We start from the raw sequence: 15,909 nt of genomic DNA, 5'->3' as shown, positions 1-15,909 counted from the left end.
CCTACAAAATACGAACGTATGCAAATGCATGTATGCAAATGTCATGCGAATGCAAAATCTTTATGTGACTCAGATCTGCTCATCAATCGCTCTGAAGCTCAATTTATTTCAAGGAAAATATCTCTTCACGGCATCCGAATTCACTGGACTTGCCAATTCTTCTCCATCCATGTTTACAAGTATAAGAGCTCCCCCGGACAAGACCTTCTGAATCATATAGGGGCCTTCATAATTTGGCATGAATTTGCCTCCTGGATGTTGAGCATTCGGGAGCATTTTCTTCACAACTAGCATCCCCGCTTCAAAATTTCCGGGCTTGACCTTCTTGTTAAAAGCTCTGGCGACTTTCTTCCGGTAGCTTTGACCATGACAAATAGCCTTCAATCGTTTTTCATCAATCAAATTTAATTGTTCATGTCTTTGCCGGTTCCACTCATCTTCCGAGAGTTCAACTTGAGACAGGATCCTTAAAGAGGGGATTTCCACTTCTACCGGTAGGATTGCTTCCATACCGTATACCAAAGAGTAGGGAGTTGCCCCGGTTGAAGTACGTATTGAAGTTCGATAAGCCATAAGAGCATATGGCAATCTTTCGTGCCGCTCTCGATATTTCTCGGCGGTTTTGGCCAATATCTTCTTGATGTTTTTGTTTGCCGCTTCCATAGCTCCATTCATTTGCGGGCGGTAAGGTGAAGAATTAAGGTGTCGTATCTTAAATTGTTCCAATAATTGATCGACTACCTTGTTGTTCAGATTGGAGCCATTGTTTGTAATGATGGCTCTTGGCACTCCATATCTTGAGATGATATCTCGCTTGATGAACTTAGCCACACTATTCGCAGTGACATTGGCATATGAGCTAGCTTCAATCCATTTGGTGAAATAATCAATAGCCACCAGAATAAAGCGATGTCCGTTGGAGGCCTTCGGGTTGATAGGGCCGATCATATCGATTCCCCACATATAGAATGGCCATGGTTCTGACATTTGATGTAGCTCGGTTGGCGGCGCATTTATCCTGTCGCCGTATACTTGGCATTGATGACAAGATCTAACATGCTGGTTGCAATCCGACTCGATAGTCATCCAAGAATACCCGAGTCTCATGATCTTCTTAGCGAGGAGGTGGCCATTCATATGCGGTACGTATTCTCCTTCATGAATCTCTTTCATAATGAGATTTGCTTCTTTCGAATTCACGCACCTCAATAGGATTGAATCAAAAGACCTCTTGTATAAAATCTATCCGCTGAGGAAGAATTTAGATGCCATCTTGCTTATGTATTTCTTATCTTCCCGTTGACTGTCTTGTGGGAACTCGCCCTTCAGCAGATAATTCTTGATGTCATGATACCACGGTTCTTCATCGGGTTCTTCTTCAATGACCATGCAATACGCCGGTTGCTCAAGGATGTCAATCCTTAACGGCTCTATCTCAAGGCCGTCTTGCACTTGTAACATGGCTGATAGTGTGGCCGGAGCATCAGCAAAATGATTCTGGGTTCTTGGAAGATACTCAAAAGTGATCTCCTCAAAATGTTGGATCAGCTCCTCAAGGTACTTATGATAGGGAATAAGCTTGGGATCCTTTGTCTTCCACTCCCCTTGGGTTTGTAAGATAATCAGCATGGAATCTCCATATACCAAGAACTTTTTCACTTTTAATGATAAGGCCAACTGTAACCCAAGTATGCGGGCTTCATATTCAGAAATGTTGTTGGTGCAGGGGAATACCAACTTGGCTGAAACTGGATAATGTTGATCTTCAGGGGATATCAGAACTGCCCCGGTACACGATCCAGTGAGGTTGATTGCGCCGTCAAAATACATTGTCCACTTGTCTTCGGATATGTTTAGGATTTGACCTCCCTTGTGTTGCTCTGAAACGTCCTTAGGAGGATTCTCGGCTAGCATGTCAGCAATTGCTCTTCCCTTGACAGACTTTTGGGGAGAGGTTTTGATATCAAACTCTGAAAGCAGTATTTGCCATTTAGCCATCTTTCCCAACAATGTCGGTTTCTCCAAAAGGTACTTGATAGGGTCATTTTCGGTGACCGGTTCTATATGATAATGCAGCGTATCGCCTCAATCAAGTGGAGGACTCAAACCAATGCTACGCAAGTCCTTTCCACCGCCGGATACTTGACTTCGGATGTTGTGAACTTTTTGCTCAAATAATATATGACCCGCTCTTTACGATCCTTGGGGTTAGTCCGAGCTAATAAGGCTCCCAAGGATTCATCATGAACTCGTCGATATAGAGTTAGAGGAACGTTAGGGATAGGAGGTACCAGTACTAGAGGCTGTACCAAATATTCATTGATCTTCTCAAACGCTTGTTGACATTCCGCATCCCATTTGACCTTCGCACCTTTCTTCAGGAGCTTGAAAAAGGGTTTCGCCAGTTTCGATAGTTGAGATATGAATCTGGATATATAATTCAATCTTCCCAGTAGACCCCTCACTTCTTTGACAGTGGAAGGGGTCCCTATTTCCCATATGGCTTTGATCTTGGAGGGGTCGATCTCAATACCACGGCTGCTCACCACGAACCCTAGCAGCTTTCCGGATCTTGCGCCAAATACGCGAGTCGCAGGATTCAGCTTGAGCTTGTACTTTCTCAATCGATCAAATAATTTCTTTAGCACTTTAACATGGTCTTCTCCAGGTCTGGACTTGGCGATCATATCGTCCACATAGACCTCAATCTCCTTATGTATCATGTCATGAAAAAGGGTCACCATAGCCCTTTGATATGTTGCCCCCGCATTTTTCAATCCAAAGGGCATTACCTTGTAAATGAAGGTTCCCCATTGTGTAGTGAATGAGGTCTTGATCTTATCTTCTTCCTTCAACATGATCCGATTATATCCCGAAAATCCATCCATAAAGGAGAATAATTCAAAGCCCGCGGTACTATCGACGAGTACATCAATGTGCGGCAAGGGAAAATCATCCTTCGGACTAGCTTTGTTCAAGTCCCGATAATCCACGCATATTCTAATTCTCCCATCCTTTTTCTTAACCGGTACGATGTTGGCAATCCAATCAGCATATGGGACGACCTCGATAAATCCAACCTTAAGGAGCTTCATCACCTCTTCCTTGATCTTATCCGCCGGTTCAGGATTCATTCTTCCGGGCAATTGATTTACTGGTGTGCATGTTGACACCTGATTTTTAATCAATTTTATTTTCCAAAATTCATTAAAAATTCACAAAAAAATAAAAAAAAAAATTAAAAAATCAATGTGGGAAGCCTTGGACAAGCCTAAGGAACCAATTTGGAACAAAAAATAATTTTTCATATTTTTCGCATTTTTTTTAATATTTTCAGAAAATAGGAAAATACTTGAAAATTCATAAAAAATACTTTTCGAGGTCACAAAAATACAGAAAAATGTCCAATATTTTTCTTTTAATTCCCTTTTCATATTGACCTCAAGAAAAATTAAAAGTTGAGTTCAATTTTAGGTGTTCCTTCACAATGCCTAAGGTTGAATTTGCACAAAAAATACCAATTGAGTCTTTTTATTTGCAATTTTTGCACATTTTAAGTCTTAACATTCAATTGCAGTCCCTTTGAACTTCAATTTGATCAATTGCACCTACAATTGCGCGAATTGCACGAATTGCACAAAATTTCCAAAGAATCTTGCAATTTAGTCCCTCAATTCTTCAATTTTTGAAATTACTTTCAATTGAGGGACCTTCATACCAAATTGGACCACCCCTAAGGTTTTGATACATTCTGAATCAATTGGCATAGGTCTCATGGTCAATTTGGGGTTTTTATGCAAATTGATAGAAACTTTTGGGCAAAAACACTTTTCTAAGTAATATCCGGGCCCCTAAGTGCAATTTTGAAGATTAATTTCAAAAATTCCCAACCGATTTCGTTTAATTTTGAAAATTGTGAAAATTCAACTGTCTGAACCGGTTCGGACCGGTCTGATCACCGGTCGGACCGGTCGAACCGGTCCAAGACACTATCATCTTCTTCCTCGAGCCCGTGACGTTTTGCAGATTTGAAGGCTAATTTTGGCGATCAAATTGGACATTCAATTGGCTATAATTGGATCAATTCCGGGAGGTGTTTTGTTCTTCAAGACAAAACGCGTCGTTTGCCACCGGCGGCTCGGCCAATGGCCACCGGGAGTCGTCGCAATCGCCGGTCAAAGGCGCCGGCGTCCGAAAGTCAATATTTTCAAGCTTAAGTGCAATTTGTGCTCGTTTTAGGCTCGACGGGCTTCTAACAGACTTGGACGGAATCGTAATGATTCCGTCACCGTCCGGCGGGCCGATTGGCATGTGATTAGCACGTGAGGACGTCGCCGACTCAAGCTCTCGTGCGCGCGAGAATTCAAAAACGAGTATAAAAGGCCAAGAAGATTCGGGACGCGGAGGGAGGTTCATTGTGCTCGCGAGAAAAAACAGAATAGAGAGAGAAAGAAAAGAAAGCTAGAGAGAGAGATTTTGGTGATCGCGACACGGTTCGCCGGAGCTCGAATTCCAGGTTCTTCGTCCGGCCAATCTAGAGCAAATCAAGGCCGGCGATCGAGTTCGGAAGTTCGCCGGAGTTGAGAAGAAGCTATCGGCATAGCTCAATCGGCGTATTACCTCAAGAACCGGTAAGTCAAGCTTCCGATTCCTCCACTGTGCATCAATGGCATCGCACCGTCCCGAACATGATTCTTTAAATTGTTGTGTGCGTTTTGCTCCCCGAACTTCACCGACCATCATCGCTCCTTCTTTTTGCATCGATTCCTCCCAAAAACCTCGAGTCGAACCTCCTACTCATCGCGGTCTGGCCGGACTTCGGCCAGACAAATCTGAGACTCCGGGCTCAATCGGAGCCCGAGGTAAGTATTCTAGACCTAATCTAAACTTGCTTGAAGCTTGAATTCGATAGTTATGCTCGATATCGCTTGATTGAGACCTGTGTTGCCGTGATCGTGTATAGCTCGATTCGCGCGATTTAGCCGATGAACTTGTTTGATCTTTTAATATGTTGATCTAGAGGTCGATTAGAGTCGATCGCCGTTGGTTTGAGGCTTTTCCGGCGAGATCTCACCGTTGGATCTCGCCGGAGAGCTCTCAACCGTCCATTTCTAGCCGCCGCGGCGAGGAAGAAGAAGGTGACGTGGCGGTCAACTAGGTCAGCGGTCTGACGTGTCGGGCGCTGGTTGATCCAGCTCATCGCCGACTCGGCTTGGCCGTTGGCACGGACGAGCCGAGTCAGATCTCATCCGACGGCCCAGATTATTAGTTGAGTTTGATTCCGGGCCGTTGGATCTTCATTTTATATTTTTGAATATTCGTGTATATTAGATAGGAAATTAGAAAATCAAAACGGTGCCGTTTTTACTTAGGTGAACGTCGTCGTTTTTGCTTTAGAAGAAACGGACGGCTTAGATTAGATTTAGGAAGAGATCGTGGCCGTCCATCGGTTTAATGGATGCGACACCGTTTTGAATAGGGTACCGGAGGCGACGTCGTTTAGGGCATTTAGAGAATGAACGGCCGAGATCCAACTTTGTGATTTAATCGCGGCCGTCCATGTATTATATTGATTCGGCGTCGTTTTGATTACTAGAGGATTGACGATCGAGATTGATCCTGGAGATTGATCTCAGCCGTCCGTTCATTTTAGTATATTCGGATATTTGGAAATTAGGTTTAGAAAATTAAAAAATATAGAATTAAATAGTAGAAATACACATACGGCACCGTATAGGGTCTGAGCGGGTCTGCGGGCGGTCGGACCGGGTTGACCGGTCCGGTTCATTAATAAAAAATAATAAATAAATAAAAAGAAATTTCCAAAAATCCAAAAAAATTGTAAAAATACGTAGAAAATTCATAAAAATTCCCAGATTTTCACAAAAAATTTCTAAAAAAAATTTCTAGATCGATTCCGGACTCATATAGTCTGGATCGAAAATTTTGAGACTTCGAGGGTCGATCCGTGTCGATCCGGAAAATTTCCAATATTTTTGAAAAATAAATAAAAATTTCAAAAAAAAATAGAAAAATTAGAAAAATTCAAGAAAATCACAAAAAATGGGAAATAGCCACATTCAACTGGCCAAATCGAAATTTTGTGATTTTCGGGTCCCGAACCCAAAAAATGACCATTCTACCCTTCTAGGCCTTACGCCCCAAATTTTCACCAAATTACCCCGAAACCCGAATTTGATTTTTGTGTGGGCCGATAGGGCCATTTTAGATTTGTTAAACCTTGATTGATTGATTTGTTTGCTTGTAATGATTTTGATTGCGTATTAAATTCTTTAATTGTGATTGATTAGGATAGAAAATTCCCATCTGTATGTACACCTAGAACCGTTAGAACCTACCATACCCGATATTGCATCCGCATGAATTCTTAGGTTAGAAAAACACTCGACATCGGTAACCGAAAGGGCGTCAATTTGAAATTTGGCGTAACCAAGTCCCCGGACCCAATAATCTCCGGTTTTCGCGGAACCGAACGGTTTCTCCCGACTGTTCGGTAAGGTTTTCCGATCGTACCTTCCAACAAATCGATCGGTGGCGACTCCAAAATTGCATGTACACCTCGCACATGCCACCCGACCACACAAGGTCAATTTCGATATTTGATAAATTTTACCCGACATCGCGATTCGAGTAATGGGTCTTGGGAGAGACCCGCGATCCCATACATATAAAATATAAAAAGAGGGATCGGCTCGTTAACCCTACTCGCCCCGCCGGGATTTTAAGGAAACGACCGACGGGAGGGTCGCGACAGTGCAAGAAGGATTTGTGGGCAAAACATGCTCCACAATTTCACGATCTAGACCCGGCATGTCAAAATATGACCAGGCGAAGATATCTTGATATTCTTTGAGCAATGCTGTCATTCTTAAAACATCTCTTGCCGACAGGTGTCCCCCTATTTTCACTTCATTGACGCAATCAGAATCTCCCAAATTAATAGTAATGGGTTCTTCGGAGATAGGGGGTTCAGATTCTTCAAAACAATCCCACTTTTTCTTGATATCGCTCACATCAACCTCGTCTATATCAACTTCGCACGCATAGTCATCGAGCTGATCCGAGTCACATATTAACCTGTTATGTATGGGTGGGATGACATGCCCGAAATGCACCATGAAATGTTAGTATTCAAAGATGATAAAATCAAAGAATGCATGTTTTTTATCATGGAAACATTTTTCGAATTTTAATTTTGAAGAAAAAGGAAAGAGAACTAGTCCATAATTTCCCGGACATCCTTGTTCTCAAAAACCTATTTAAAACCCAAGATCATATGGCGAATCGGGCCTCAAGTTTCATGGTAGAATCAATTGTCATCATCGGACCAATCCGTTGCTCCACATGTCCGTAATCAAATTTGTGATGATTTTCATTAATAAATGCAACTAAGAGCAATACAAGATCGCACTTCTTGGATCACAACGTGTGACCCAAAGGGTGCCAAAAAAGCTTCAAAAACAAATGCAGTAATCAAAATGCATTAAAAGGTAAAGTTCAGAAAGAGCCTTTTACTCGGAGGTGGGGAAATCATCGTCCAGCCACTCAATTATCACGTTCACCCGATTATCCAGAAACGGGTTGAATAAGTCCGGCTCTGCATCCTCAGATATATCCTCATCTTCCAGCCATTTGCCTCCCTTAGAGAACACTTCAAATAAGGGGTTTAGGAACATCTTCCCTTTGGCCTTCCATGCGTCGGTGCCTACAAAACGGCCACCTTGGCGTCCACGGTCTCCATAACACTTGTTTCGACCTCGGTCTTGACCCGTATCATTCTTCACTATTCCATTATAACCCGGACCAACTTTGTGGTTATTTGAGCTCAAATTCAGAGGGTTTAGGATTCCCCGACTGTATTTCCCTAATCCGGCACCTGGAATAAATCCATTCGAGAGTAGCACTCTTCCCGCCATGGTCGCAGGCTTCGAAAGCTCCGGTGTAGCTATTTTCGCGTCTGGCAATACATGCATGACAGATACAATGTCAAATGCATGATAACTCGGTTCCTCCTCCTTTGAAAGCTCGACGTATGGAACCATCCCTTTTAAAGCGGCTCGATGTCCCGTCTCGCCATGGACGGTTATCAACTGACCCTTAACCACAAATTTTAACTTTTGATGCGGGGAGGAAGGTACCGCTCCGGACACATGAATCCATGGTCTTCCCAGGAGCAAGGTGAAGGCGCTAGGAATGTCCAAGACTTGGAACGGTATAGAGAAAGTTACCGGTCCAATGTCAATGTCCAACTCAATCTCTCCTACAACATTTTTGGAGACTCCATCAAATGACCGAATAGTGGCTTTAGATGTCTTCACGAGGTCTTCATTTATCCCCAAGTTTCTCAAAGTGCTCAGAGGACATAGGTTGAAAGCGGAACCGTTATCAATCAGAACGTGAGGAACCTCCTTTCCATGGCACCTCACGGCGATGTAGAGGGCCCTATTATACACACGCCCTTCTCTTGGGAAATCCTCATCCGAGAAGGATATCCGGTCTTTCAAGAGGATAGCACCTACGAAATCTCCAAGTTGGACCTCGTTAATTGTTTCCGGAACATGCACCTCATCCAGCACTTTCAAGAGGGCATTCTTATGCTTTTCAGAATTTTTGAAGAGATCCAAGAAGGAAATCCGTGCAGGCATCTTCCGCAGTTGGTCAACGACCTCATATTCACTGGTTTTCACGACCGATTGCAATTTCTCAATCTCTTCCGCAATCGGGACTTTCTTTTCAGAATCCACCTCTCTCGGTGGATAACACCTTCCGAATCTCATTATGGCGTCAATCTCGCCCGTTCCATAATCCCAATGAACCGCCCTTGAATTATACTCCTCCACAAGCGGCAACTTAATCCTCACCGGTATGATCTTTTCCGGTGGTGATTCGGATGTTAATGGTTTTTCCGAACTAGAAGCTTCCAACTCCTAGCTATCAATTTTGTTCAAATCAATGACGAAACGAATCGGGGTATTTACCATCCCGATCATTTCATCCTCATGAACATCCTCGGGGTTATATTCTGGACCTGGCCTTACCAGCGTGGCATTTTCTTCATCCAGATCCCTCCGCCTTTCTCTTCCGACTCTTAGAATAATCCCCTCAATTCTCATACCAATCTCCACTAGATGTTGGAATGACGAGTAAGTGTACGCATACATGCGATCAAAGTATTCCGCCGGAAGTGACTTCATTTCGAACTCCAGCATTTCTTTCTCCGACAACGGCGGTTGCACCATCACAGCGTATTTCTTCCACCTCCTAGCGAAGAGTTCAAAACTTTCGTCTTCACCTTTCCCGATATTCAACGGATTAGCTTTAGTGAAATAACCTCTGATTCCAGCTTCAAAATGTCGTATGAAGTGTTCCGATAAATCCTCCCAGCTTGGGACCCGGTCTAGGTCAATCAACTGAAACCATGCTAGCGCGGGGCCCGTTAAACTTTGTCCGAAGTTCCGGATCGGTGTTTCGTCATCTTCATGGTGGCCAACCATTTGGCGAAGATAGTATGAGATATGCGCCGAAGGACATCCAGCGCCATTATACTTCGTGCGGAAGGTCACTCTCGGGTTCGCGCCTTGAGGCGGAATATTTCTTGCTTAGGTGAGTGGCGTAATCAGCTCCTTCAACTCATATATTTTCCTCGACACATTGTCTCCTTGCTCTTCCAGTAGAGCGATCTTTCGATTCTGTGTCTCCATGGTCCGCCGTATCTCCAGAATCTGCATGCTCTCTTCTACCGCCATGGTATTCCTTTTGGTCATCAATTGTGACAAATCCGCCACCATGTTTGTCAAATGACGCATGTGCGTCTCCAGATTAGAAAGTCGCATATCGACCTCTCGATTTTCCTGTTCATTCCGAGGGACCGCCTGGTCTTTAACTTCATCGACCGTTCCCACAAATTCTTTACTTTCGGGGTCGTCCATTCCACCCCACCCATCGGGAACTATATTTCCAGAGTCAACGAAAAAGCTTGGGGGCGCCGAATACAACACTTTAAAGTTGTAACCGCCACTATCTTTCCCCAGGTTGTCAACTATTTCGCCCCTCTCTAGGGCCCTTTGCAAAAACCTTCTATTGCCTCGGCGGGCCTTATCCAGACGGACTTCATATTCGTCTGTCTCTTCAATTTCTTGGCCATCTTTAATGCTCATCAAGTATCCCGAGGGTATTTTCAGAACAGCTCCCCTCGTAGGTTTCATTGCAAATTCTTCGGACAGCATGTCCACCGCCACGTAGGTCCCCTTGAAAGTGACATTTTTCATTTTCCCTATGACGCCCAAGCTAATCAGCTTTTCTAAGCAAGCTTCCTTTTGCTCCCGGGAAATATTTTCTCCTTCCGGGTATTGTGAGGACAATGTCAAGACATCCCGCATTTTACTTATGTCCACTATGAACTCCAAAACTTCTTCCTCTTCGCCTTCAAAAATCGCATTCACTTCGCGATGTTCGAGTAACGGGTTCTGCTGCATATTAGGTTCAACCTTATCAAACTCTAGAACTTTTCCATCAATTAATGCTTGCACCTTGAACTTGAGAGCGAGACAGTTGTCCACATTATGCCCCCTTTCTCCCATATGGTATATACACGTCCGGGTCTCATCATACCCAGGAAATCTTGCGGGTGAGCTCTAGGTGGTTCTTTTGCAACTAAGCGGTTCTCCAGAAGCATTGGTAGTAGTTTGGATAAGGGTCGGGGAAGTGGGGTAAAAATAATTTGGTTCATTTTTCTGAATTCCGGTGGTTTGGAAGCGGTCCAGGAGGACGTTCCTTGGGTAGGGATTGAAGGCGAGAAATTTCTGGGCTTTGGCGGGTTAGGGACAAAGGCTACTTCTCCGGTTTGCTCCCTATTATCCCTTCTCAAAGGGTATTGGCGTTTGAACGGCGCCTCGGGCATCTTCTTTTCTCTTAGTGCCCACTCGTGGCATTCCGCCACCTTGATCGGGTGCGCAAACGTCCGACACCCGGAGGTGTTCAACTTGTCGAAAAACTCAAAGGGAAGGGCCTTGAGAAACAGGTCTATTAGTTCTTCTTTCGAGACGGATGGCTTTACCCGCACAGCCAGTGCTCTCCATCTTTGGGCGTAGGCGCGAACGGCCTCTCTCTTTCCCTTTGTAGTTCTCGAAAAGTCCTCTCTGGTGAGGGCGGTCAAAGTGTTAAACTTGTATTGTCGAAGGAACTCGTCCGCCGGTTTGTCCCAATCGGCGAGCCTCTCTGGTTCCAATTCTATGAACCACGCCAGGGCTGCCCTGCATAGGCTCTCCGGGAAGGTGTTAACCAAGAGTGGGATGTTGTCGGAGAATTGCGACATTCGGCGCAAATAATACTTCAAGTGCGCCTTGGGACACCCGGTCCCATTATATTTCCTCACAAAATCCGGTTCCTTATAATCAGCAAGAACCTCTATCTTCTCGAACGGTGCAACCTTGTCGAACCTCGAAAGTTCATAACCCCGACTTGACAGGCACTCTTCGATCTTAGCAAGCCTTTTCATTTCCTCTTCCATTTTGAGGACTTGCTTCTCCTTTCTCTCCAGGTCAATCACAGCGGGAGGATCCTTAGGCGGTCTCTCCGGATTCGGGGTGGGATTAGCGGCGGGCGCCGGATTAGCGTTTGTTCCATCGGATGACCCCGCAGGGGCTTGGGGATTAGGATCAACGGGGTATCTCCCCTGGCTTGCAATCATCATTGCCTTCATCTCTGCCACCATTGTGGCGATCATATTCATTTGATTCTCCAGATTACCCACACGAGGTGCGAGCTCCTCTTGTTCCATCCTTAGTTTACGCGTCTTGCTACGAGTCATCGTATTTATCACTCACCTGTTTTTAGAACATTAAATCAGTATGGGAAATATTAAAGGATTGGAGACATTGATCCGTGGTAATTGACTTTTTCTATATGTATGCATGAAATGCTCATAAAAGAAATAATATGTGTTTATTACAAACCAGATTGTTCAAAAGCATTTAAAAGATAACAAATATGTAAGATCTAAATGGGGGAATGGATCTATCCAAGTCGGGGACGCTTCCACTCTTCTTGTTCTTCTGATCCATCGGAATCCCATTGGTATGGGTCTTCTCCTTCCTCCGACATCCACTGCTCCGGATCTTCGGGAACGTATGGCTCTACTCTAGGTACGTACGGTACTATGTACTCCGGCTCATACGACTCCACTTCTTCAATCCGAGGAGATACGCACTCAGGTACATATGGCTCGACCGTTGATTGGCGATACTCCTTAAACTTCTGGATATACTCCTTGGAGGCTCTATGAACGTTCATTTCGTCATCCAAATAGTCCGGCCATTCAACTTGTTGCAGTGGGGAGTTCTTCAAAACATGTAGAATGAGCTTAATCCGAGATTGATATAACTTCTTTGCTTCTTTTGTAAGCTTTCCTCGTGTCATATCAAACGAGAAAATTCCGGGGCAAACATCCGGTGGTATCTCTTGTAGAACTCCAAATTGCCTCACCACTCGGATGGGGTAATATGCCACAGCGCTAGTACATCCCAATAGGGGGATAGGACTATCTTCAACACCCATAACGCGAGCCTCCACAATCTTGGGCCAAGTTAGACGCCATCTAATATGCTCGGGTTTCAAATTGTCTAATAGCTCAACCCACCTTTTGAATGAATATTTAGGTATAAGGGATTGACACTTGAGGAATGATCTAAGAGGGTGGATGTGCTCATTGATCTCATAACACCCTACTCGGAGTTGGAAAGTCTTTATATAAGAGGTGAACCACATGTGGAGTAGCCCACTAGACGCTTGGAAAATGGCCTTTTTCGAAGTTTTGGAACGATTTAGGGAAAGAAAGGTCTCAACTAGAATCATGTACGAATAATCCCAGCGACAACATGCTTGTCCGGCTATATGGGTTATGGAAGGGTCAAAGGTAGTTCTAGAAGTTGGGAATAGGACAAATGCAAAGAAAGCCAAGATGAACACCTTTCCCGATTTATGACCGGTTTCGGTGGGTAAAGAGGAATAATTGTCGAAAAGGAACGAGAAGGTGAACTTGTTAGAATTGGATTTGTAAACTTTTTCAATCTCGGAAGTTTTAAGACGGAGAAAAATCGATAACGAACGAGTGGAGTCCATGTCCAAAGGGGATTGAGCTATACGATCTTCAAATTTGGCCCCAATAATAGGGGTATACTCCTCAAGAGTAGGGGTCAGTTCTAATCCGCGGAAGTTAAATGTCATTGTGCGCGTGTCCCATGCCTTGGCTAGTGCTTGAATGAGCGCCGGTGGGTATTCCACTTTGATCAAATCTATAAGTCGTCCCAAACGTCCTTCCACATAGGCTTTGTTGACGATGTCGAGGGGATCCCACTATATAGCGAGTTCCTTGCGCGGTATTGGGATGACTTTGATGTCTCCATTCCCCATGATCTAAAAATGCAAAAATGATGGCATGTGCATGAAATGTGATGCAAATGTGCTAACCAAATTCCATGTCATCTTTTGGTAACATGAGGGTCAACTACTCCCACTTGACCCAAATATGCCAAATAGGGTAGTTATGGACCTAATCTCACCCAAAGATGGCATGTAATTTGATTAGGATCGTTTAAGCGTAATCGGGGTAGAAAGTCGCTCACAAATTGACAACTCATGGAATTTACAAGTCTAATACAATAAAGTCGAAAAAGATAGAACATGATAGTATCTAAAGATGTTCGGACAATAAATGTCAATGAAAGTACATAATAGACTCAAAATATAATGAAACCTAGAAAATGCCCCAAAGTCATACTAAACTAGACAAACGGAACGGTATCCTCATCGGGCGAAATCTCCACTATCTCGGGAAGCTTGACATCTTCATCATCATCGGAGGATATGGTGATGACCTCCTCCTTCTTAATTGGGGAGTGCTTTGGAGACGTCTCGGTCGCACGAGGCTTCTTCGCCAATTTCATGTACAACTCCCAAATTCTTTCTTTCTCGCGCTCGAGCTCCAAATATCGTCCACAACGGGTATAATCGCAACTCTCGCTACGGATGTGGTTCCGTCCATTGAGCTCTCGTCCATGGACAAATCCAAAGACTCGGAATGTAGCGGGTACTCGGTCCTCGCGTCGAATGGTCCTCCGCTCCCATGTAAATATGTCGGGTACATCAACGCGACTTCGGGGCGCCATCTATCTAAAAAGGAAAAATTGACCTTCAACCCCGATTACTTAAACGATCTTACAAATTGTGATGATATGTCGTGAAAATGTATGATAAGCAAAATTTAAATTTACAAGTTCAAAATAAAGAGGGTAGAAAGCCTTACCAACCGATGTTACTCTTTTTTTTGAGTTTTTGGTTTTAGGTATACCAACCGTCCATTTCACATGCGCATGAGACAAGTGAGGTTTAACTCTAAAGAAATCAAAAAGGCTCGGGTATGGACCTAAAAAGGCTCTCGCTATACAAATCGATGGGCCGCCCACAAGCGCAATCAAACAACAAGTGGGTAGGACCATCAATCTTGCATAGCGAGCGGGATCAAATATGGTCAACCCAAGTGCAATCAAACACAAGAGCTTCGCATACCGATCCCTATCTATGGCAACCTATAAGGGTGATTCGCGGCTTGGGTTTAGGCGCTTGTGTGTGCAGTGTCGTGATCCTCAAAATATGCAAGACATGCACAACAATTTATATTCAAAACACCGCTTCAATATTTGCATAAATAAACAAACAACCCAAAACTCCATATCTGCATAAAAAATGGTTAGCATAGACACCGCCCCTTATAACTCCCCACTGCATCAACATTTAACACTTTTTGTTAGTGGACGTACCTCATCTTTAAGAGCATCTGCAGGAAACTAGGTCAGAAAACAATCAACATTTTTATCGGCTTAAGTCCTCTTATAATTCCCCAGTGGAGTCGCCAGTCTGTCGAGACCCTCCTCCAGAAATTATTATATTCTTCCCGGCGGTGGAGTAGCGTTAACGAGCCGATCCCTTTTATACATATTTTTTATGGGATCGCGGGCCTCTCCCAAGACCCATTACTCGAATCGCGATGTCGGATAAAATTTATCAAATATCGAAATTGACCTTGTGTGGTCGGGTGGCATGTGCGAGCCGTACATGCAATTTGGAGTCGCCACCGATCAATTTATTGGAAGGTACGATCGGAAAACCTTACCGAGCGGTCGGGAGAAACCGTTCGGTTCCGCGAAAACCAGAGATTTTGGGTCCGGGGACTTGGTTACGCAAAATTTCAAATTGACGCCCTTTCGGTTACCGATGTTGAGTGTCTTTCTAACCTAAGAATTCATGCAGATGCGATATCGGGTGAGACAGGTTCTAACAGTTCTAGGTGTACATGCGGATGGGGATTTTCTATCCTAACAATCACAATCAAAAATTTAATGCGCAATCAAATCAATCAATCAAGGTTTAACATGTTTAAAAATGGCCCTATTGGCCCACACAAAAATCAAATTTGGATGTCGAGGTGATTTGGTAAAAATTTGGGGCGAAAGGCCCAAAAAGGGTAGAATGGTCATTTTTGGAGATTCGGGACCCGAAAATCACAAAATTTCGATTTGGCCAGTTGAATGTGGCCATTTCCCATTTTGTGTGATTTTCTTGAATTTTTCTAATTTTTCTATTTTATTGGAATTTTTATTTATTTTTCAAAAATATTGGAAATTTTCCGGATCGACATAGATCGACCCTCGTAGTCTCAAAATTTTCGATCCAGACTTTATGAGTCTCGAATTGATCTACAAATTTTAGAAATTTTTTGTGAAAATCTGGGAATTTTTATGAATTTTCTAGGTATTTTTGCAATTTTTTTGGATTTTTGTGGAAATTTCTTTTATTTTTTATTATTTTTTTATTAATAAACCGGACCGATTC

This window comes from Rhodamnia argentea, chromosome 7 (genome assembly GCF_020921035.1).
Source record: "Rhodamnia argentea isolate NSW1041297 chromosome 7, ASM2092103v1, whole genome shotgun sequence".
Lineage (NCBI taxonomy): Eukaryota > Viridiplantae > Streptophyta > Magnoliopsida > Myrtales > Myrtaceae > Rhodamnia > Rhodamnia argentea.
The sequence above is the reverse complement of the archived record's forward strand: the minus strand, read 5'-3'. Positions refer to the sequence as shown.